A 24,528-nucleotide genomic window follows, 5' to 3' on the forward strand; every position below is an offset into this window, starting at 1 on the left:
CCTTGGCACAAGTAACTCAGCAAAAGTACAAATTAGAAATAGCACCCAAAGGCCAGCCGGGTGCTGAGGCTGCCAGCCATGCTTCAGAGAAAGTGGCAGTCTCGTGCCTGCCCTCCGGAGACGAAGGCGGGAGGGCAGCAAGTGGGAGCTCCGCCGGATGCCTCTGACCTGCACACGGCTCCACCCTACTGATTTCCAAACAGGTCCAGCGCTTGCAGCAAGCACCACACACACTCGACACACACAAGATACAGTCTCTCGTGGAAAATCTGGAGGAACGGTTGTGCACAGCTCCTGCTGGAAGTGAGATGCTTATTCTACTGTTTGGAAAGAGAGGAAATTCATTTTCAAGGAAGCTTTCTTGAAGGGCGAGATAGAATTTTGACTGAAGTTGCATCCACTGTATGTATATAGATGGTCTTTCAAGATCCTGACATTTTCTTATGCAATTTCCAAGAAAGATCAAATACTTTTAGAGAATACTTTTTTCTTAATGGTCTTTCAATCAAAATATCGTTTGTGTAGGGTTGCCAGGCAAAATACAGGGCACCCCGTGAAATTTGAATTTCAGACAAACAATGAAAAATATGCAATATTAGGGACACATTCAGACTACAGAATTATTCATTGTTCCCGAATTTTTATTTGCTAAATCTGGCAACCTTAGGTTTGCAATCTTTCTTATCCATCCAATGTAAAGATGTGTGGTGCTGAGCATGTCTGGTGCTGAGCACAGAGAGGGCTTTCTTGGAGGGGTTATGTATGGATTACTTAAGGAAGATAAATGACACCTGAAAACAGCATCAACATTAAACCATGTGCAGGAGATTTCCTGCTTGAAATTTTGCAAAGTGTCTTCTGGGTTGTATGACAGGATACTAGATGAAATGACAAGCGAGCGGATTAATTATAATTAATCACAGAAGGAAAGTTTGAGGGCCTGGGAATTCATATTTCAGGTTGCCAAAGCTATTTAAAAAGCAATGTAATACAACAGTTGTAATGGAAGAACAGTCAGAAGATAAAAGTAAAACACTGATAAAATATCATATGAGCCTATTTCAAAGTTGCAAAATTCAGGGTTAAAATATTTCTCTTTAGAGCTTTTGAATTAGTTGAAGGGGATGAAAGGCAAGCTTTATGTAACCACTTTTCCAGTGAAATAAAACCTGTTTACATCTTGGTGACTGAAACACCTTCCAGCTAATTTAAAATTCTCAAGTGGCCACATGAAAAGATTAGAATCTCTATAAAAAGAAATGTCCCAGTTGCGTTCCAGTTCAGGTATAGAGAACGCAGTTACTGAAGGGTCTTCAGTTCATCCGAGCTAGCCGGAGTGCCACCCATCTGAAGCTGCTGCTTTTGGACACTAGAACATTAGAAGATGTTATTTTATTCAACAGAACCAGCTTGGTAGAAATGTTGGAATTTAATAAAGACAAGCTCTCTTTGTGGTGTTTTACTGAAAGAACACAGTATCTGCAAACCTAGAGTCCATTTCCCAAGCTCATGTTTGTTGTTGCCAGTTTTATTTTTATACTACATAAAAGGTAGAAAATTCCTTTAGAAAGCCTTCCTCCCTCCCTCCCTCCCTGCCTTCCTTCCTTCCTTCCTTCCCTCATCTCTCTTTCCTCCCTTCCTTCCTTCCTCTCTTTCCTCCCTTCCTTCCTTCCTCTCTTTCCTCCCTCCCTTCCTCCCTCCCTCCCTCCCTTCCTCCCTCCCTTCCTTCCTTCCTCCCTCCCTCCCTTCCTCCCTCCCTCCCTCCCTTCTCCCTGCCCTGCCCTCCCCTCCCCTCTCTTCTCCTCTCCTTTCCTTTCCTTTCTTTCACCTTTAAGTTCAGGGGTACATGTGCAGGTTTGTTATATAGGTAAACTTATGTCACCGGGTTTGATGTGCAGATTATTTTGTCACCCAGGTGTTAAGCCTATTACCCATTAGTTATTGTTTCTGATTATCTCCCTCCTCCCACCCTCCATCATCTGACAGGCCCCAGTGTCTGTTGTTCTCCTCTATGTGTCCATGTGTTTTCATCATTTAGTTTTCACTTGTAAGTGAGAACATACGGTAGTTGGTTTCCTTTCCTGTGTTCGTTTGCTAAGGATAATGGATTCCTGCTACATCCATATTCCTGCAAGGAACATGATTTGTTCTTTTTTATGGCCGCATAGTAGCATGGTATTCCATGGTGTATATGTACCATATTTTCTTTATCCAGTCCACCACTGATGGGCATTTAGGTTGATTCCATGTCTCTGCTATTGTGAATAGTGCTGCAATGAATATATGCATACATGTGTCTTATAATATGATTTATATTCCTTTGGGTATATATCCAGTAATGGAATTGCTGGGTTGAACAGTTCTGTTTTTAGGTCTTCGAGGAATCACCAGTGTCTTCCACAATGGCTGAAATAAAATTTACACTCCCACCAACAGTGTATAACCTTCCTTTTTCTCCACAACCTCGCTAACATCTGTTATTTTTTTGGACTTTTAAATAATAGCCATTCTTATTGGTGTGAGATGGTATCTCAGTGTGGTTTTGATTTGCATTTCTCTAATGATCAGTGATGTTGAGCTTTTTTTCATATGCTTGTTGGCTGCATGTATGTCTTCTTTTGAAAAGTGTCGGATCACGTCCTTTGCCTACTTTTTAATAGGGTTGTTTTTTTTCTTGTAAATTTCTTTAAGTTCCTTAGAAATGCTGGATATTAGAGCTTTGTCAGATGCATAGTTTGCAAAAATGTTCTCCCATTATGAAGGCTGTCTGTTTACTCTGTTGATGTTTTCTTTTGCTGTGCAGAAGCTCTTTAGTTGAATTGGATCCCATTTGTCAATTTTTGCTTTTATTGCAATTGCTTTTGGCATCTTTGTCATGAAATCTTTGCCCATTCATATGACCAGAATATTGCCTAGGTTGTCTTCCAGGGTTTTTATAGTTTTGGCGTTTTATACTTAAGTCTTTAATCTATCTCGAGTTGATTTTTGTATATGGTATAAGGAAGGGGTCCAATTTCAATCTTCTGCATATGGCTACCCAGTTTTCCCAGCATTATTTATTAAATAGGGAATCCTTTCCCCATTGCTTCTTTTGTCAAAGATCAGATGGTTATAGGTGTGTGGCCTTTTTTCTGGGCTCTCTATTCTGTTCTATTGGTCTACGTGTCTGTTTTTGTACCAGTACCATGCTGTTTTGGTTACCATAGCACTGTAGTATAGTTTGAAGTTGGGTAGTACGATGACTCCAGCTTTTTGTTCTTTTTGCTTAGAATTGCCTTGGCTACTAGAGCTCTTTTTTGGTTTCATATGAACTTTAAAATAGTTTATTTCTAATTCTGTGAAGAATGTCAATGGTAGTTTAATGGGAATAACACTGAATCTGTAATTTACTTTAGGCAGTATGGCCATTTTCATGACATTGATTCTTCCTATCCAAGAGCATAAAATGTTTTTTCATTTGTGTCCTCTCTGATTTCCATGGGCAGTGGTTTGTAGTTCTCTTTGAAGAGGTCCTTCACTTCCCTTGTTAGCTGTATTCCTAGGCATTTTATTCTTTTTGTGACAATTGTGAATGGGAGTTCATGATTTGGCTCTCTGCTTGCCTATTGTTGGTGCACAGGAATGCTAGTGATTTTTGCACATTGATTTTGTATCCTGAGACTTTGCTGAAGTTGCTTATCAGCTTAAGAAGCTTTTGAACTGAGACAATGGGGGTTTTCTAGATACAGGATCATGTCATCTACAAAGAAAGATAATTTGACTTCCTCTCTTCCTATTTGAATACCCTTTCTTTCTTTCTTTTTTCTTGAGATAGAGTCTCACTCTGTCACCTATGCTGGAGTGCAATGGCGTGATCTTGGCTCACTGCAACTGCCGCCTCCTGGGTTCCAGAGATTCTCTTGCCTCAGCCTCCTGAGTAGCTGGGATTACAGGCGCATGCCACCATGCCTGACTAATTTTTTTTTCTTTTTTTTGAGACAGAGTCTTGTTCTGTCGCCTAGGCTGGAGTGCAATGGCACAATCTTGGCTCGCTGCAACCTCTGCCTCCCGTGTTCAAGCGATCCTCCTGCCTCAGCCTCCCGACTAGCTGGGATTACATGCACGTGCTACCATGCCCAGTTAATTTTTGTTATTTTTAGTAGAGACGAGGTTTCACCATGTTGGCCAGGCTGGTCTCAAACTCCTGACCTCAGGTGATCTACCTGCCTCAGCCTCCCAAAGTGCTGGGACTACAGGTGTGAGCTACCATCCCCAGCCTAATTTTTGTATTTTTAGTAGAGATGGGGTTTCACCATGTTGGCCAGGCTGGTCTCAAACTCTTGACCTCAAGTGATCCACCCACCTCGGCCTCCCAAAGTGCTGGGATTACAAGTGTGAGCCACTGCACCCGGCCCCTTTATTTCTCTTGCCTGACTGCTCTGGCCAGAACTTCCAGTACTTTGTTGAATATGACTGACTTTTGATCAGTTTTGACCCAGTACTGCTCTCGCTAGGTTAATCAGCCATTTCAGTTAAGGCTTGGCCCTGAGTGACTTTTGTCAGTGAAGTCTCAGGATACAAACTCGACATACAAAAATCACTAGCATTCCTATATACCAACAATAGCTGAGCCGAGAGCCACATCAGGAATACAATCTCATTCACAATTGTCACAAGAATAACAAAATACCTAGGAGTACAGCTAACCAGGGAGGTGAAGGACCTCTACAATGAGAACTACAAAACACTGCTCAAAGCAATCAGAGATGATGCAATTCCTCTGTAGACCCAATTACGTAGACCCTCCGACTATGCTGAGTGCAGCTTCCCTTTGTTAGAACAGGCAGGTAGGATGGTGTCTCGGTTAGTTCGGGCTGGCTATAACAAAATACCATAGACTGGGAGGTTTAAACAACAGACATTTATTTCTCACAATTCTGAAATCTGCAAATCCAAGATCAAGGTGCCAGTGGATTTGGTCTCATGGGGAGGCTCCTCGTCCCAGTGTACAGATGGCCATCTTCTTGCCATGTGCTCACATGACCTCTCTTTTGTGAGTGGGCTGGTCCCTCTTATTCTTCTTATAAGGGCTCTAATCCCATGATGGGATCCTACCCTTATGACCTCACCGAAATCTAATCACCCCCACCAAAGGCACCACCTCCTAATACTATCACATTGTGGATTAGGGATTCATTGTGTGAATTTTAAGGGAACGTGAACATTTAGTTCATAACAGGTGCTGAGATAGATAAGCTGGTGACAAGTACCATGTTTCACTATAGACCCCCTTCTGAGGGCTGCCTATGGGGGCAAGTGTCCCCACACCTCAGAAACACTAACATCATGGAAGGGTGAGCTCAGGAAGACCCACATTTCTTTTAGGAGCTTTGCCTTTTCCAAGGTTTTAGCATCAAGACTTCCAGGAGATGCTCTTCATCGGAAAGCTCATGGCCAGAGGTAAAGATAACACTGGAAGCATCACGGGGATGCGCTGCATGAAGCTTGCAAAGGGGGAGGTTAACACGGAAATGTTAAATACTAACCACAGTGATGGCAGTGGTGTTAAAAAACATCAGTCTACAATAGCTACTGAACACCTGACTCAGCATTAAAGACATAACTAGGATACAGTCTTTACTGCTTCCTCAATAAATTTACAACAAAAATAGAGATTAGGCCAGAGTGGGAAGGACTGCAGTCCCAGGGAGAATCCGCAGGGGTGCTTTCACACGGTTGGGGTACAGCAAAGTGGCCCCTGCCTTGGTGGAAAGAGAGACGCCAGGTGTATGAGTTCATTTTCACACTGCTATAAAGAAACTACCTGAGAATAAGTAATTTATAAAGAAACAGATTTAATTGACTCACAGTTTCACATGGCTGGGGAGGCCTCAGGACACTTAAAATCATGGTGGAAGGTGAAGGGGAAGCAAGGCATGTCTTACATGGTGGCAGGAGAGAGTGAGCAAAGAGAAAGTGCCATACTTTTAAAACCATCACCTCGAGTGAGAACTCACTCACAAGAACAGCATGGGAGAAACCACTCCCATAATCCAATCACCTCCCACCAGGTCTCTCTCTTGACATGTGCAGATGACAATTTGAGATGAGATTTGGGTGGTGACACAGAGCCAAACCATATCACCAGGCGTGTTCTGGGCTCACCTTGTGGAGGAAGTGACGTGGTAGAGAACACGGGGTTTCCATAGGGTCAGTGGAGCTGAGACAGAGGAGGGCATTTCAGAAGGAAGCAGCTACCAGCTAAGGCTGAAGACAGGGAAGCACTGTGAGTTGCTGCAGGGAGGCAGGCAGAGCAGAACATGGAGGGGGGTTCAGGGAGGGCCTGGCTCCTGGGAATGCCTAGATGTGTCATCCTTTCCCTCGGCCGCCAAAGTCTCAGGACTAGCTCTCCAGAAATGCATGTGCTCTTCTTTCCCAAAGAACCCCAGCCCCAGGTCAATGAAAGGGTTAAGCTGGACTTCTCTCCATAGGTGGCCTGATTCTTGTGTGAACTGCCACCTGTCATGACACCCAATCCAGACAATGTCCTTTAAATTTATCCCCATCTGCCTATCAAGAGGTTACTTATAGTAAAATACATACAATATAAAAATAACCATTTTAACTATTTTTAAGTGTTCAGTTCAGTAGTGTTAAAGTACATTCACACTGCTGTACAACCATCACCAACACCCATCTCCAGAACCCTTTTCATTTTCCCAAACTGAAACTCAATACCCCTTAAACGGCAACTCCCATCTTCCATCACCCCAAGCTCTCGCAACAACTATTCTACCTCTTGTCTCTATGAACTGGGCTACTCCAGATACTGCATATAAGTGGAATCGTACAATATCTGTCCTTTTGTGGCCGTCTTCTATCATTTAGCACAATGTCCTCAAGATTCATCTGTGTTGCAGCATTGTGTTAGAATCTCCTTTTTTTGTAATGCTGAATGATATTCCAGTGTATGGATATGCCAGTTTTGTTTATCCGGTCATCTGCTGATGGACACTGAGATTGCTTCTACCTTTCGGCTATTGTGAATAATGCTGCTGTGGACAGGGTGTCCAGACATCTGTTCAAGTCTCTGCTTTCAATTCTTTTGGGTAATACCCAAAAGTGGAATTGCTCGATGATGTGGTAATTTTATTTTTAATCTTTTGAGGAACTGCCATACTGTTTTCCACGGTGTCTGCACCATTTTAGCTCCCATAAAAAACGCATAAGGGTTTCAATTTACCCACAACCTTGCCAACACTTTTTTTTTTTTTTTTTTTTTTTTTTTAAAGACAGAGTCTCGCTCTGTCACCCAGGCTGGAGTGCAATGGCATGATCTCAGCTCACTGCAGCCTCCACCGCCCGGGTTCAAGCAATTCTCCTGCCTTAGCCTCCCGAGTAGCTGGGATTACAGGCACCCACCATCATGCCAGGCTAATTTTTGTATTTTTGTAGAGAAGAGGTTTCACCGTGTTGGCCTGGCTGGTCTTGAACTCCTGGCCTCAGGTGATCTGCCTGCTTCGGCCTCCCAAAGTGCTGGGATTACAGAAGTGAGCCACCGTGCCTGGCCTCAACACTTCTTAATTCTTATTTTAAGTAGCCACCCTAATGGGTGTGATAAGGGGTACTGAGTTTCAGTTTGAGAAACTACGATATCTCATTGTGGTTTAAACCAGGACACTTCTAAGAGTGAAGGAGGCACGACCTGTAATTATACAGGGGCACGGGCGCAAGCTGGGGTGACGGCAGCTATGGTCCGTCCAGGGCATCGCATGGGGAGTGGTGCCACTGGGGCCTTCTGAGCTCCCTGGGGCTGGGGTTTGGAAGACCAGAGCGCCAGGCTTCGTTGGAGAGCAGAATAGCCTTCTTAGGGGCCCAGCTCCTGCCTATCATCTACCCAGCTGCCTGTCTACTTGAATTCCTCTAGTTGCTCACCGAAAGGTAGAAGAAAATTTCCCAGACTATCTCCAGGTAAGCAAAGTAGAGACAGTTTTAGAAGCTCAAGGAGGCTCCTGTGGAAACAGGATTTTAAATTAGTTGAAGTCTCACATAATTAAAATGATTTTGATTGTAATGGTAACTTCAGTAATTCCTTGTCTATGAGAATATTTACCAGCATTACTATTGTACACCTTATCACATCAGTCACCATTTGAAAGAAGTCACCAGACACCCTAAACATGGAGGTGAAGAGTTGAAGGTGAAGGAGGTAACGGAGTGTTTGACTTTATCCTTTATCACTTGTCAAGGCTAATGGCAAATCATGTTGCTTTTTGTTTTTTTAGTGCAACTGTACTACCTAGAGACATGGGTTATTTGGAATCAGCTTTTTGTTTTACACGCCTCTTTCCCCAAAATCATCTGCTAAGGCTTGACAGCAGTGCTGAGAGGTGGATGGGTGACTATTACTCTCTTTACTTGACAGATGGGAAAAAAGACTCAGAGAAATAAAGTCAGTCAGTCAATAGTCAGGGGTGCATCAGGCACCATACACATGCCGAGATGTGACAGGCACAAGCTGCGGTTTGCTGTCCGTGGAAGGCAGGAAATGAGGTGTCTCAGCACAGCAGTGATGAGGGTCATCAAAAGGCAAGCAGAGGGTGCTGTATGGACGATGGCAATGCCGGGAGGGCCTGCTGGGGGATAGGGTGTTTAAGCTGTAGCCTAACGTATGGGTAGAAGGTGGCCAGGTAAGCTGGAGGGGAGGAAAGAAAAGGAACCGGGAAAGGAAAACAGCTCCAGGGAGAAGGGCCAGCATGTGTGCTATAGTTTGGATATGGTTTTTCTGTCCCCCAACAAAGCCAGCATTGGATTTTGATCCTCACTGTGTGGTTTTGGGCCTGGTGGGAGGTGTTTGGGTCATGCCCGTGGTGGATCCCTCATGAAAGGCTCGGTGCCGTCCTCCCAGAAGTGAGTGAGTTCTCATCCTGGCAAGATGGGATTAGCTCTCACGGAATGTATTAGTCCATGAGGGTGGGTTCTTACAAAGCGAGTGGTTCCCCACTGCCTGGCCCCTCTTTGCACCTGCCCACTTCTCCTTTGACCTTCTCTACCATGTTTTGATGCAGCACAGAAGCCCTCACCAGAAGCCAAGCTGATGTCAGTGCCCCATTTCCTGTACAGCCTGCAGAACTGCGAGCCAAATAAACCTCTTTTCTTCTTTTTTTTTTTTTTTGAGATGGAGTCTTGCTCTGTAACCCAGGCTGGAGTGCAGTGGCATGATCTCAGCTCACTGCCTCCTATGCCTCCTGGGTTCAAGTGATTCTCCTGCCTCAACCTCCCAAGTAGCTGGGATTACAGGCATGTGCCACCATGCCCAGCTAATTTTTGTAGAGACAGGGTTTCACCATGTTGGCCAGGCTGGCTTCTGACCTCAGGTGATTCACCCGCTTTGGCCTTCCAAAGTGCTGGGATTACAGGCGTGAGCCACTGCGCCAGGCCACATCTTTTCTTTCTAAATCACCCAGTCTCAGGTATCCCTTTACAGCAAGAGAAAACAGACAAGACAATGTGCATGCACAGGTGAGGGAGAACGAAACCTCTGTGACTGTCTGTAGTCACATGAGGCTGTGGCAGAGCTAAGCTGTGGCTTGGCAGAGCCAAGGCTTGAAGGGGACCCAGGAAATCACTGGTGAGCCCTTCTGATTATTCAGGGAATCTGCATGGTCTCCACAGCCCTGGAGTTTCACTTCCTCATTGAGGCAAGGGAGTTAGGATGACTGAAGGCCAGTGCCCAGAGCAACAATATATGGGCAGCATTCACATTTTAAAAACCCGTGGCATACAAAGTTGGTGTAGAGAAGGGAGCAAAATCTGTCCTTCATTTTCAAATGTTAGTGAATAGGTAATAGTTCTCCAGTCAGTTGGAATGAAGGGGAAAAGCTTCAAGAAATATGTCTTAGGAAATAATGTTGGCTTGGCACTCCCCTCCTTCATTATATGTCTAAACACAACCATTGCACTTTTCAAGTTTTTTTTGTCATCTTCTATTTTTAAGTGCAGAACACAGAAGGATGGCTGAAGTCCCCAGATCCACTTCCTTGGATAGAACAGAACTAGACGAGGTGTGTTCTTGCAAGCAGCCCCCAGCAGAATCCAGCCATCTGGGCAGGAGAACAGAGCAGCCCCTGGCCCCACGTGCAGTGCTCTGACTTGTGCTGTGAGCAAGACTCGAGGCAGAGCTGGATTCTGTCATATATATATATATACACACACACACACACACACACATATATATATGGTTGCTGTATATCATGTATATGATATATATCTCTATATGATATGATATATATACATCATATCTATGTATATGATATATACACATCTCTATGTATGTGATATATACACATCTCCATGTATATGATATATACACATATCTATATATATGATATATATACATACCTCTATGTATATGATATATACACATATATCTATGTATATGATATATATACATCTCTATGTATATGATATATACACATCTCTATGTATATGATATATCATATATACATACCATACATATACACATATCATATATATATATGACACAGGGTCTCACTGCGTCACTCAGGCTGGAGTGCAGTAGCACAGTCATGGCTCACTGTAACCTCTGCCTCCTGGGCTCAAGCAATGCTTCCACCTCAGCCTCCCAAGTAGCTGAGACTACAGGTGTGTGCCACCATGCTAATGTGTGTGTGTGTGTGTGTGTTTCTGCAGAGATGAGGTCTTGCCATGGCACCCAGGCTGGTCTCAAACTCCTAGGCTCAAGCAATCCTCCCACCTTGGGCTTCCAAAGTACAGGGATTACAGGTGTGAGCTACCACACCTGGCCAATTTTGTTCTATTTCAAGGGCACTCAGGTTGATGGAAGAGGGATCTCTCAGGCATCTAGCTCCATCTGCCAGGTCCTCCCTGCCAAAGGCCACACTGCCACCCCTAAACCTGGCTCTACCCTCTACTGTGTTCATTAACCTTGGGCAAGTGGCTCCATCTCTCTAGGCTTCAGTTTCCCCATGTGTAAAACAAGGATACTGACATTTGCCCCCTGGGCTGTCTGGGGATGAAATGGGATGATGGCAGCAAGCCCCCAGCACAAGGCCTGGGGCAGCAAGCATGCAACCCTGAGAGACTACGAGGTCACATCCGCCCCCCACATCTGCCAGGACCACATGCCTTTGTCAGAGAGGGGCAGGTTATCATCTGGCTTGGTGGGAATCTTCCAACAGCAGCGAAGGCCATGACCACAGTCCTTCTGTAATTCCATTAAATAGCTTAGTGGCTGGGGCCATGATTCAAAGAGAACCTGGACCTCCTTCACGTAGTCCCTCAGATGACTACACCTTAATTTGCTGCGCTTGCATTGGGTCCATGGTTATTTTTCTTGGCTTCTTAGCACCAGCATTAGCCAGGCTGAATAGGGGTTTCTGTCTCCAAAGTAAGATGAGGAACTGTGGCCTAATGTGGCTCCCTGACTCACTGGCTGGGAACAGGGTGAACAGGGCCACAGGGAGGCCACGTGGGGAGCTGCGAGCGCTTCAGACTCTTGGCCTGGGCTGGGCTTCACCGAGGCCCTGTCCAATTGGCTGGATTGGGACCAGCGAGCAGGCTTACTTTGTCTGTGAAATGGAAAAAGGGGCCATGGACTTACCCTTCACAAGCAGTTGGTTCACTTCAACATTTTAATGGAACTGACCTGAAATTAATGAGCACTGTCACACTGAGTAAATGCTGCCTCTCGGGATGAGAGGGGCAATGGGGTAGAAGGCAGTGTGACAATTCAAAACCAAGGCCACGGACAATTACATACAGGAAGTCTGTTCAGAATTTGGCAGATCGAATGGCTGTCCCCAAATAACAGGCATGCAGATGGCTGGGGTCTGATGCTGCATTCTGAGGGCCAGCGGGAGGACATGACGCGGCAGTGGGCCAGCCAGCCACAGCCGGGAGCCCGCACAGGAAAGGGAGTTGGATGGAGTCAGAAGGTCAGGCCGCCCCAGTGAACAGGGAGCACATTAACCTTTCCACAGCCACAGGGGAGCTTATCAGGCTCCAAAATGCAGTCATCAAAGGCCAGCCAGCCCAATGCAGCCAAGGCTGGCCCGGGGCTACCTCTGGGAGCAGGTCACGGGGCGGCAGCCTGTGAGCGGAGGCGAGGGCAGGCCCTGTGCCCAGAGTGAGCAGCTGCAGGGTGGCGTGCTCCAGCTGGCTCTGGGAGTCCCAGGCTGGAGACCGGAATGGTCAGGGTGGGACTGTTCCAGGGGTGGGAAAAGGGGGGAAATGGAGAGGACGGGAGTGGGTAGGGGGTGCTGGCCTGAAGGGCTCTTAAAACCAGAGAGAACAGACTCCATGGGCTTTGGCCAGTTTTCTTCACTAAAAGGAGATGAAAAACAGAACAAAACAAAACAGATTTGATATCATGACTTTAACTCCCATGAAAAGTAGTTAAGTAGTTTGGTTTTAAACAAAGCAAAACAAAGCAAAACACCTCAGTCTATCTATTGGCTTTAAAACCACCCACTCATCACAGATGCTTCTGCAGCACGGCCTCCGCCCACTGCAGGCACAGGCATGAGTGATGAAGACGGCGGCACCTGTGTTCAGAAACAAATACCGGCACTGAAATGCATCTTCTTTGAATCTTTTTTTCTCCCTGTCACATAGACCATTTGTTGCATTTGGATTGCTTTTAAGGTCAGATCTGGCTCAATGAGAATGGTGACGACATATGCAAAATTAAAAAGGGGGGACTACCAGGTGTACCTTCACTTGGCATCAGTGTAAACATTCTAACAGAACCGACCACCAATTAACCAATCACCAACCAACACATTCCATGCAGACAGCAAGTGCTTAATTTAATCTAAGTACATTCAAGAAGGAACAGGTGTACTTCTACTTCAGCAATAGATATTTTAAAACAAGAAGTAGGGTAGATAGCAGTGACAAACACTGAAAACTATGCTAATTAAGTCTTCTCTCTCTTAATTCCAAATATGAGATGTCATGTGTACTGGATACTTAAAATTTTTTTGGATATAAATTTAAATACAAGTTAAATGAACCATTAAGCATTAGACACACAGTGTTATGTTGTCCTTGGTCTAGAAGGGACAGCTACATTGGCATTCAAAAGGAGTATGACCTAGTGACAAAGACTCAAGTAAAAATAATTTATAGCTTAGTGATTTCAGTATTTTACCCCTGGTAACTTAATATACTTAGTCTGAGGATAAGTTCAGAAGAGAGGGAGCACAAAGTGGGATGACAATGGGCCAGAACCAGTATTTTTTTTTTTTTGAGATGGAGTCTTGCTCTGTTGCCCAGGCTGTAGTGCAGTGACATGCTCTTGGCTCACTGCAACCTCCGTCTTCCAGGTTCAAGCACCTACCTCAGCCTCCTGCAGGTGCACACCACCACACCCGACTAATTTTTGTATTTTTAGTAGAGACGAAGTTTTACTATGTTGGCCAGGCTGGTCTCAAACTCCTGACCTTAGGTGATATGCCCGCCTCGGCCTCCCAAAGTGCTGGGATTACAAGCGTGAGCCACCGGCCAGAACCAGTTGTCTTTTCACTGCCTCCAGGGAGAGTCTGGTTCCCTTTGGCCCTTTTCAGTGTTCGCAGACTGCAGTGAGGCTGGGGGACTCCGGTGGTGCAGGTGGGGGACTCTGGTGGTGCGGGTTAGTTTTTCTCTTCCGTGGTCACAGACACCTGGCTAAGGAGCAGGGGAGGGGCTGTGGGTGGGGCTGTGCCCAGCTGGCCCCCTGCCCACAGAAGATCTGAGTAACTTGCAGGAAGTCTTCTCCATTAGCAGAGAAGGAAAGGAGGGATGTCCAGGCTAAAACTCCAGCACCTCAAACCCAGGAAAGAGAACATGGGATTCCCACCCCAGGCCTATGAGAAAGGGGGCATCTGGGAGAACCTGGGAAACTGGCATCTGCAGGATGTTCGCTCTTCCCCCCCCGCCGCCTGTTTTTCCTGTTTTTAATTTTGGAAACATACACATAACATCAAATTGGCCACGGGTGTCCAGTTAGCTGGCATTAAGTACATGTATGTTGTTGTGCAGCCTAGACCGCTATTATTCTTTCTGAAAGAGATCAAAACTCTTCTAACTGTGCCCCAGATCAAGTCACCCCATGTGTTCCTGCAGGCTCGTGGGAATTGTGAACATTGACTGAACGGGTTAAAACTGAATTCCACCCAGAGGCGCCTTGGGCTGTGGCCTCCTTGCCAGACAACAGGCAGCAAGTCTGTATTAGTCCTCAGGAATCCCTGGCCACTAAACCATCTTAAAGGGCAATTAGTGGCTTTATACAACTCGTTATTTATTTACTCAAAAGACTGTATCCTCGGCCTGCTCTCTTCTTCTATTGTGTAAAATACATGTTTGGGACCTTTTAAAATGTGTATTATGTACCTGATAGAACTCAATGGCTTCTCTGGAGCCATTCTGTTTTATTGTGGAAATTAGTACTAGAGGGGCTTTTAAAAGCTGATTTTTAGACCCAACAGCCTGCGTTTGTTCACGTTAATGCAGTGGATTGAGCTAACAGCCACCAAAGGGCTGTGAGGGACACCTCTGTGGCCTCTCTGTTGGAGCAGTGAGGCCAAGAGGCTACACTTTTGTGAATATAGATGGTACTTGCTGGGCCTGTTAGAGAGGAGAGGGCTGCATGGAGACTCAGCTGGCACTTCTCTCTCTTCACACTGCCCCCGACAGTTCTCTGTCAGGGCTCCCCCACGTTATCGAACATTACTGTTTGCTTTTGAAATAATAAGTATTATTTACTTTGAAATTATAAAATGAGACCAATTCTTTAGAGATTAGCTGGAAAGGTGTCAGGAAATGACCCACGGTGACTTTTTTATGTATTTATTTTTTTAATTAAATTTTTTTTTTTTTGAGACGGAATCTCACTTTCACCCAGGTTGGAGTGCAATGGTGCAATCTCGGCTCACTGCAACCTGTTTCCTGGGTTCAAGCGATTCTCTTGCCTCAGCCTCTCGAGTAGCTGTGATTACAGGGGTGTGCCACCACACCCAGCTAATTTTTGTATTTTTTTTTTAGTAGAGGTAGGGTTTCACCATGTTAGCCAGGCTGGTCTTGAACTCCTGGCCTCGAGTGAGGGGAATCCTAAAGTGCTGGGATTACAGGTGTGAGCCACCGTGCCCAGCCCAGGATGACTTTTTTCCGTGAGTAAAGTAGAAAGACAATGTGGCAGAGACAGGTGGTAGCCTCCTCGGAGGCATGCAGGAGCCTCACCTGGGACCCAAAGACCCACAGTTTGGCTTTTAGGAGAGAGCAGGCTCTACTAAAACATATTTCAAAATAGGGATGGCATGAGTAATAGAAGGGATATTTCTTAGGATTTGTTGATATTTGTTTTTCTATAATATCAGTGTAAAAACATGCCCCATACTACTAGTTATGAATTGCTTCAGACATTAAACCCATACTCTGTTATTTTCTTTTCTTGGTTTTTAAGCCTCTTGGTAGGACTTAAATCAAAGAACATCTTATGATACCTCACGTGTGACTTTTCTTGGTGGTGCGATGAGGTAATTGCTATCATATGGGGGGAGAAAGGAAGCGCCTTTTCTATTCATCACCTCTTTTAATCTGTACATAAACCTAACAAGGAGGGCATTAGTAGCATCCTGCTTCTGCAACTGAGAAAGCTGAGACTTGGATGTGTAAATGCTTTGCTCAAAGTAAATTCCAGACTAAGTTCAAAGACTCAAACTCTTGTGCTTCCTTCATGATATCTTGTAAAAAGAGGAGAGAGTAGGGAAAGCTGGGCCAGAGGGTTTTTTCTTTTGCTTTCTTGTCTCCTTAATCATGACAGCATAAATGAGTGGCATAATTTGCATTCTTGGTCTTACTGCATTCAATAAGTCATGATTGAGCAGTCATTTTGTATAAAGTACTACTAATAGTCAAGATGTGGTTCCTGCTCTCAGTAGTTAAGACCAGACATAAATAAAGGAGGCAGAGACTGTAAGCTGGCCTATGCCAGGAATTACATGAGGTGCTGATGGAACAGGAGCTGTGGGCGCTGGGGCAGTTGGCTATTTAAGGTTTCTGTGGAAGATGAGGCTTGACTCCATGCTTGAGGGACGCACTGCTAAGACCCTCCCACGCGTTCTTGCACTGGCAGCTGTCTAGAGCTGGCTTCAGACACTTTCTACTCAGATGCCCACAGCCACAGAGGGGAGGTCTGCCACTCCCTGTCCACCCTGCAGCCTGGCCTTGCCCAGGCCATTCCTTCTGTGTTCTCCTCCCTTCTCCACTACTGGGTCACCCGATGCTTCCTGTCCTCCACATGACACCTCATATGTGTCCTCCCCCCTTCCTTCCCCTGTCAGAGAGTAGGGTAATGTTGTACCTGTGTCCCTCCAGTGACACTGATTTCTTCATAGTCCGATGCAGAGGGCTGCTACTGAAGTAGCTAAAAGCACCAACTCTGGAGCCGCACAGACCACTCTGTGGCTTTGCAGACTGGGGGTGAATTACCTGAGTTTGGAAAGCAAGACTCACTAGGATTTTAGGGAGAGTACTTTAGAACACGAAATGAGGCCAGGTGTGGTGGCTCACGCCTGTAATTTCAGCACTTTGGGAGGCTGGGGTGGGTGGATCACCTGAGGTCAGGAGTTGGAGACCAGCCTGGCCAATACGGTGAAACCCCATCTCTACTAAAAATACAAAAATCAGCTAGGTGTGGAGGCTTATGCCTGTAATTCCAGCTACTCGGAAGGCTGAGGCATGAGAATCATTTGAACCCAGGAGGTGGAGGTTGCAGTGAACTGAGATCACACCACTGTACTCCAGCCTGGGCGACAGAGCGAGACTCTCTCAAAACAAAAACAAAAACAAAAAAGAACACGAAATGAAATGAAATGAAATGGAGTTTCATGGAAAATATCTCTTTAAGGCCCTCACATTGCATTCTTCCTTCCTCACCAAGAGAGTCGTCGCGAGGATTAAATGAAGTAAGGTATGTGAGATGCTCAGTACACTACCGGACACGCAACTGTTCTAAGGAGATCTATGACTACTTACGTGTATGTCGGCGTTGTAGTATACTCAGTATTTATACACAAGCCTACATGTCCTCTACCACACTGCAGATTCCCTGTGAGTGGAATCCTTGGGTAATGAATTTTTGTCTCTTCTATAGAGACCAGCAGAATCCCTACCGTTTTAGGGATTCAGTACTGTAAATATTCACTAAATGAATGAAGAAGTACAAATGAAAAACGTAAGTATGAATAGTTGGTGAAGACAGCACACTTTAAGTCCTGTCAACAGTACGAAGCACAAAAATGAGGGGTAGGAGAGGGAGGGAGGAGCCAGAGGCTGTCTGGCCCAATCCCCACTCACTACAAGAGACTTCTCGATAGCATCATATAGTTCTCTTTTGTTACTGACTTCTAATCTAATTCCACTCTAATTTAATTATACTGAGTGGTTTTGATCTTTTTTTTTTCTGAGACTTTCTTGCCTACTTTTGGACTGAGTTTTTTTCTCATTTTTCCATTTCTTCCCCCTGTGTGTTTGTGGATTCTATAACATCCATACAAGCAGGCATGAACACCTCTTTGAGCCATTAAGCGATGAGCCCCTCATCATCTACCTGTGATTCCTGAGGCATCTGTTGCAAGGATGGATAGCCACAGTTGCAAAGAATTATTTTCTCTTTTAAGCCCAAAGTTGCCATTATTTTAACCACAAAGCATTGGTCTAGTTCATCCATTCATTTATCAAATGACTTACGGTGTCTCCTAATTGCCAGGTACTGTGCTAGGTACTAGAGATAAAAAGGTTACCAAGCCAGAAATATTGTTACGATGCAAAACGTGGCCCAAACCTCCTATCTCTGACCCCAGCCAAGCTGCTCTATTGGTGCATGATGGGAGGCAAGAGAATCATACTGACCAGGAGTCCGGGGACCTGGGATCTAGTCCTGGCTCTGCCACTTGTGGCCCTGGGTGAGTCACATCACCTGTTCGAGGCTCAGTTTTCTCATCTGTAAAATGGGTCCCATCTATCTTTCAGGGTTGTTGTGAGGATCATAAAATGAGACAGTAAATGTGATAGTGATTCTAAACTCTAAAGCTCTCAAAGTTTTTATTCACAACTTAATTGTACATTTAAAAATAACTAAAAGAGTATAACACAAGGGATAAACGCTTGAGGGAATGGATTTTTAAAAAGTTTTTATTCATATGGCATACTTAAAAGACTTCTTTTTTCTTTTTGAGACAGAGTCTTGCTGTGTCACCCAGGCTGGAGTACAATGGTGCAATCTCGGCTCACTGCAACCCCTGCCTCCTGGGTTCAAGCGATTCTCTTGTCTCAGGCTCCTGAGTAGCTGGGATTACAGGTGCATGCCATCATGCCCGGCTAATTTTTGAATTTTTAGTAGAGATGGGGTTTCACCATATTGATCATGCTGGTCTTGAACTCCTGACCTTGTGATCCACCCGCCTCAGCCTCCCAAAGTGCTGGGATTACAGGTGTGAGCCACTGCGCCCAGCCCTAAAAGACTTCTCTATAAGGAGCCGTCTTGCTCTGGGGAGACCGAAGGCTGCTGAGGGCCTCAGGGCAGGGTTGATGTGCACCTGCCAGCACGCCACCTTAACATCTTCATGGAACCTTAACACTTTCTTAAAAGTGCTCCACCTCCTTTTTTTTTGACCCTTAAAGAAGAGACCAACTATTAGTATTGTGTGGCAACTGTGCCTGTCCTCTCACATGGCCAGGGGACTGGGTGACACATTACCCAGAAAGGTACACTTCTGTGCTGATGGCCACTCCAGCACACTTCCTTTGTCTGGCTGGAGCTGGTCCACTTGACAAGGGGTCAGGAAAATGAAGCTGAATCCAACCCCCCACGCTGCCAGGCGGGTACTCACTGCCCTCCCCACCTTGCTATGGGCCATTTCTGATCTGGCTTCTGGACACAGACCATTTCACATTCTTCTACCTACGTGGAGGTGAAACTCCGTTAGTTCTAGGCAATTCCTCATTTACTTAATTTCATTATATACTCCCTAATGGGCAACAAGGAGATTGGATGTGTGAGATTTATTCGAGAAAGGGCAAAACTGAGGGCAGCAAATGTGTAAGCCTTGAGTCCTTTCTCCTCGCAAAGGCAACACTTGTCTGGCTGGTGAAGCCAAGAGCACAGCCACACGGCTGCTTCTCATCCTGGCACCCCCAGCCCCAGCACAGCACCCCACAGAGCATGCTGGATGCGTTCAGTAAATATTTGTGAAATAAATGAATAAATCAATGGCAGTTGTTTGGATTTCAATATAAATGGATCTTGAGCCTGAGATACTGCCAGATGGGCAGACAGGTTACAGTCTGGTGATGCATCTCCAAGGCTATAAAAATGTAGCCGTTGCTGGAGTCGCAGGCTGACATTTCAGAAGATGATTATATGCACAATTTAACCACATGGCTATCTGTGCCCTCCAAGTGCCATCGCTTCAACAACTGTTTTCATGTTGGCTTTTTTGCTCGTTCCTCTCTCTTTTTTTTAAGTCAAGCATAATTTTTTGCCGCCTCTCATATTTCTAGCTAAATGTGACTTATTCGTATAAAATTATGTTCCATTTTTATAAAACCCAAGTTACTGCAAATGATGCTTGAGGTTTCACAGAAAATATTAATTCCTGATCTGCTGCTATAAAGCATGCCTGCTCGCTGAGAGCAGCGCTGTCGCTCTGAGACAGATGGAAGCAGTCCAAGGGTATGATTAACTTCTTAGTCCTGGCAATTGCCTAGTGCTCCTCTTGCCCTAGATTTCAAGATTGACCTCCAGCTTCTCTGCAGACGCACAGTTGCTCAGCTTGATAAATCACATGAATCCCTTTTTTGATCAGAGTTATCTACTATTTACTACTCATGAAGGGAAGTTAATCGTATTCAAGGTACTTCATATGCTGCACACATATCCTTCCTTCTTCCTAACAGCACTTTGCATATTTTCCACATTGGCGGTGATGTGGCATCTTTCGCAGTGCAGAGGGTCCACACCAAAGATCCACCTTTATCCTGTTTGTCCCTCTTCTTTGTCTCTACTAACCAGCATCAAATACACTGACCCATAAGAAGAAAAAACACATGAGAGGCACACAATAAGCAGCAAATAAGTGAGACGAATTGTGTCCCTTTGCAAACTGAGATTTTCTTGCAATTGGCTTCTTTACTTTGTCAAGAACTTTGCCAGGCCAAGTGCGGTGGCTCACACCTGTAATCCCAGCACTTTGGGAGGCCAAGGCAGGCAGATCACTCGAGCCCAGAAGTTCGAGACCTGCCTGGGCAACGTGGTGAAGCCCCCCCCTCTATGAAAAGTCCAAAGATTAGCCAGGCATGGTGGCTACCATGGCACTGGGCAGGGCATGGGGAGGGCTGAGATGGCTTGAGCCTGGGAGGTCGAGGCTGCAGTGAGCTGTGATCACACCACTGCACTCCAGCCTGGGTGACAGAGTGAGACCCCGTCTCAAAAAACAAACAAACAAACAAACAAAACCAGAAAAGAAAAAGAATTTTGCCATCTCTTCCTGCCCTGTTTGTCTGCTTTTTTCATTTTTGGGGGACATAAATGGGCCTCTGGTAGGCCAGTTGACTCTCAGTGGTATAGAATAGATAAAATATTCTACTGTCCGGAGTAGAAAAGAACAGACAACGCACCGTCCCACTCTCACACACCCCTTCCCGTCACTGCTGGGTGCGAGGCGCAAGCGAGTGGGGCTGAAGCCCAAACTCCCCTTCTGCTTGCCATGGTGATTCAGTTTCAACCTGAAGTACATTTTGCCTATTTGGGTTGAAACCATAAATTAAGTCCATTGGTCAGGCAAAACCAAGCAAGGGAAAAGGTTTTTTGGGGATGATCACAGTTGATTTTTAAAATTTACGTAACGGAATTATCACAGTTTTAATTTATTAAGATTGTGTATTGATTACAGAAGATTCTCTTAACTTTAAAGCCTACAGTCTGAACTGTCAGATATTGGATTTGTGCTGAAATGCCAATTTAGAAAATAAACCAGGAGACTGGAGAAATGGAAAGACAAGACTGACTTTCCAAAGACATCTGGACATTCTCTAACCTCCAACAACCCAGAGGGATGAGACTTCTACCCACCCTTAGGAAGGGAAAGGGAAACACACCCCTTTCTTTTTCTTATAACTGGTCTCATCAGGTCAGATCTCAAGGCTTCAAAGTCGGGCTTCCTTATAGGGAAACAGATAACAAAAATTGGCTTCCTACAGTGTAAACTCATGTCCTTCCATCAAACCCAAGTCAATGAAATCCTGTTTCATCATCGATTTGTACATCTTGGAACAAAATAGCTCCGGCCTCATCTAAATGTCCTTGTGTTCACCGGACACTCAAGGTTGAGGCTCAGTGGAAGTGAAATGAGCCCACGGATGAGCAAACTTGCAGGACACTGAGGTTCTGAAGGAGGATGAGACCCAGAGTGTGTCATAGACATGGTCCTCCATGAGGAACCAGTGTGCATGGCCAGAGCCAGTGTGGGCTTTTCTGTCCCGTCCCAGAATTATAGAACTCATGAAGCACCTTTTGAGGTCTAAAAAGTGCTTCTCCCCCAAGAACAAAGATGAAGGCACGACCTAATCATTATGAAATTTTATATAAAGAGGTGATAACAGGCTGAAAGCAAAAAGTTTAGGAAACTAGGATGGTTTGTGTAAATGAATGTATAATAGGCTAATACCAGGCTCCAAGTAGCCAGAGATATTGGGCCTAGAACCCCACTTTGGGATATTCAGGACCTGGGGAGATCTTTACTCAATTCCTTTCCCACCCTGAGGTTTCTCTGGCAGACAGAACATTAAGCAAGTCATACAGTGGTCTGACTTGAGGCACTCGGGTCATTTTTCTAGAAAATATTGGTTTATTCAAAAGGATAAGTAATGTGATAGAAAATGACATCTGTCACTAGATAAGTTATTCTCTACTTAAAAACCAGAAAATATGAAAGCAATTAATTCAGTAGGTGTTTTAAAATCATTATTTTGAAGAAGGGTTTTAATTTCCAACTTGAAATGGTTACAAATGCTTATAACTTATGGGGATTATTTCTGTGGCCCTGAATCAGTAGAGAATAGACAACAGAAAAAGAATGGCTGTTATTGAAAAGTCAAAAAACAACAGATGCTGGAGAGCCTGTGGAGAAAAATGAATGCTTGTACACTGTTGGTGGGAGTGTAAATTAGTTCAATCATTGTGGAAGACATTGTGGTGATTCCTCAAAGACCTAGGGGCAGAGATACCATTTGATCCAGCAATCCCATTAATGGGTACATACCCGAATGAATATAAATCATTCCATTATAAAGACATATGCACGTGTATGTTCACTGCAGCACTGTTCATAGTAGCAAAGACATGGAATCAACCCAAATGCCCACTAACGATAGACTGGGTAAAGAAAATATGGTACACATATGCCATGAGATACTATACAGCCATAAAAAGGAACAAGATCATGTCCTTTGCAGAGACATGGATGGAGCCATTATCCTCAGCAAACCAATGCAGGAACAGAAAAACAAACAGCAAATGTTCTCACTTGTAAGTGGGAGCTGAATGATGAGACCCATGAGGGGGAAACACACACTGGGGCCTGCTGGTGAGGTGTCAGGGGAGGGAGAACATCAAGAAGAACAGCTAATAGATGCTGGGCTTAATACCTAGGTGATGGGTTGATGGGTGCAGCAAACCACCACTGCACAGGTTTACCCATGTAACAAACCTGCATATCCTGCACATGTGCCCCTGAACTTAAAATACAAGTTGAAGAAAAAAAAAGAAAGAAAGAAAAAAGAAAAAGCACAGAGAAGGTAGCTTTACACAACTGCATTGCTAGAATAGCAGACAAAGTCAACTCGTCACTTTGAAATGACCAATTCTGAATAGAAAAAGTGCTACAGTAAAGTAAGGGAAATGCCCTATTATATTTGAGGATAAAGAAATTTGTAAGAAGACTGGTGACAATGAAAACCTCTGTTTTTGGGTGGGGAATGGGCTTGACAAGGGATTTTTTGTGAAAATATCAGAAAAAACTTAAAGGAAATGACATTGTTCATCATTAAAATCCACGGACATTTTCTCTTTAGGACAAAGTCGTACATGTTTTGGGAAGAAATCTTTGAATGTAACAGTCCTAGTTTCTGATGAATTGCCTTTGTATTTGCGATCATGTCTTCAAAATGAATCCTTATTTTCCTAAAATAGGTTTTGATTCATTCTACTAAAGGTCATAATGACATTTTGTATTTATATGTGTAGCTTTACTAAAATATAATTTACATTCCATAAAGTTCACCCATTTAAAGCATACAATTCAGTAGTCTGGTATACTTACAAGGTTGTGCAACCATCACCATAATCTATTTTTACAACATCATCATCTCCAAAAGAAATCTTGTACTCGTTAACAATGACAAAGTTTTGTAAACTTTGAGGGCTTTCCCTTGTGTCTCAGTGCACTTTGTTGAAGGAATTGCTTACTTAAGAAGAAAAGCCAAAGGCAGAAAAGAAATATGTATAGGAAAGAAATGACTATGTTATATTCTAAATGTGTTTTGATCTAGACTCTTTCCTCCGCCTACTGACACATTCAGAAGCAGAGCAGTCATCAGCTTTTGTGAAAATCCCAAAAGCAATTCCAGAAGATCATGTGCCAGCCACTCAGGACACACAGGCTTGTGTGGTTGTCATGGGGAAGGTTTTGTAATTGAAATAAAAATACTCACGCTCAGTCTGCCACCACACAGAAAATGCTTTTCACTCATGCACACCAGATAATTCGCCTAAGCGACAGGTTTTACTTTGGAGGAAGCACCGAGCTAAGCTGGTTTATACAGTCAATCATGGCTCATTCCATGAAAAAGGAACTGGGAAGGAAGGCAGGGTGGTGAAGGTTAGCTAGACAATGTGGAGGTGCCTGCCAGCCAGTCAGCCAAGGGCACAGCTCCTTCTGCTGCTTCTAATGCTGTGGAGACACACAGGGATTTCATCTTTACCTCCTGACAGTTCCTCAAAACATGCACACGTGTGCACACACACACACACTCTCTCTCTCTCCAATCTTAGTAAGTGAAAAAACAAAAACCAAAACCAACCAAACCAAACCAAGGGTCTGGTCTATTCTAGAAAGTGACTTTACATACCCGCATTCAGCTATCTGTCTACAGCCTTTCAGACAAAGCAGGATATAAAATACAGCCTGTGTGAGTTTCTTGATGAGGTTTACACATCTCATTCAGTAACACGTGCCAGGAGAAAGAAGCCAAAGCAAGGAGTAAAAAGTCAAGCACGTGGGACCGTGAGTTGTTGGGTTATGTGCATAAAATATTTCAAGAGAGAGAATCTTATCAAAAGATAGCTAGCTCCCGGTGAAATGATATGGAAAAAGTCTGAAGAAAACATCTCAAAATAAATGAAGTACTTATTGCTGAAAAATGAGCTTAGATCTCAGCCAGTTCCAAAGTTCAGAATTTACCGCACCA

General features: G+C 44.5%; 1 protein-coding gene across 11 annotated transcripts in view; it reads right to left on the reverse strand.

Moving 5' to 3' along the window:
• AFF3 (ALF transcription elongation factor 3) overlaps positions 1–24,528 on the reverse strand; it is a 579,079-nt gene that overhangs the window by 81,822 nt on the left and 472,729 nt on the right. The gene's annotated exons all lie outside the window — the stretch shown is intronic.

This window comes from Pongo pygmaeus, chromosome 12, assembly GCF_028885625.2.
Source record: "Pongo pygmaeus isolate AG05252 chromosome 12, NHGRI_mPonPyg2-v2.0_pri, whole genome shotgun sequence".
NCBI classification, from domain to species: domain Eukaryota; kingdom Metazoa; phylum Chordata; class Mammalia; order Primates; family Hominidae; genus Pongo; species Pongo pygmaeus.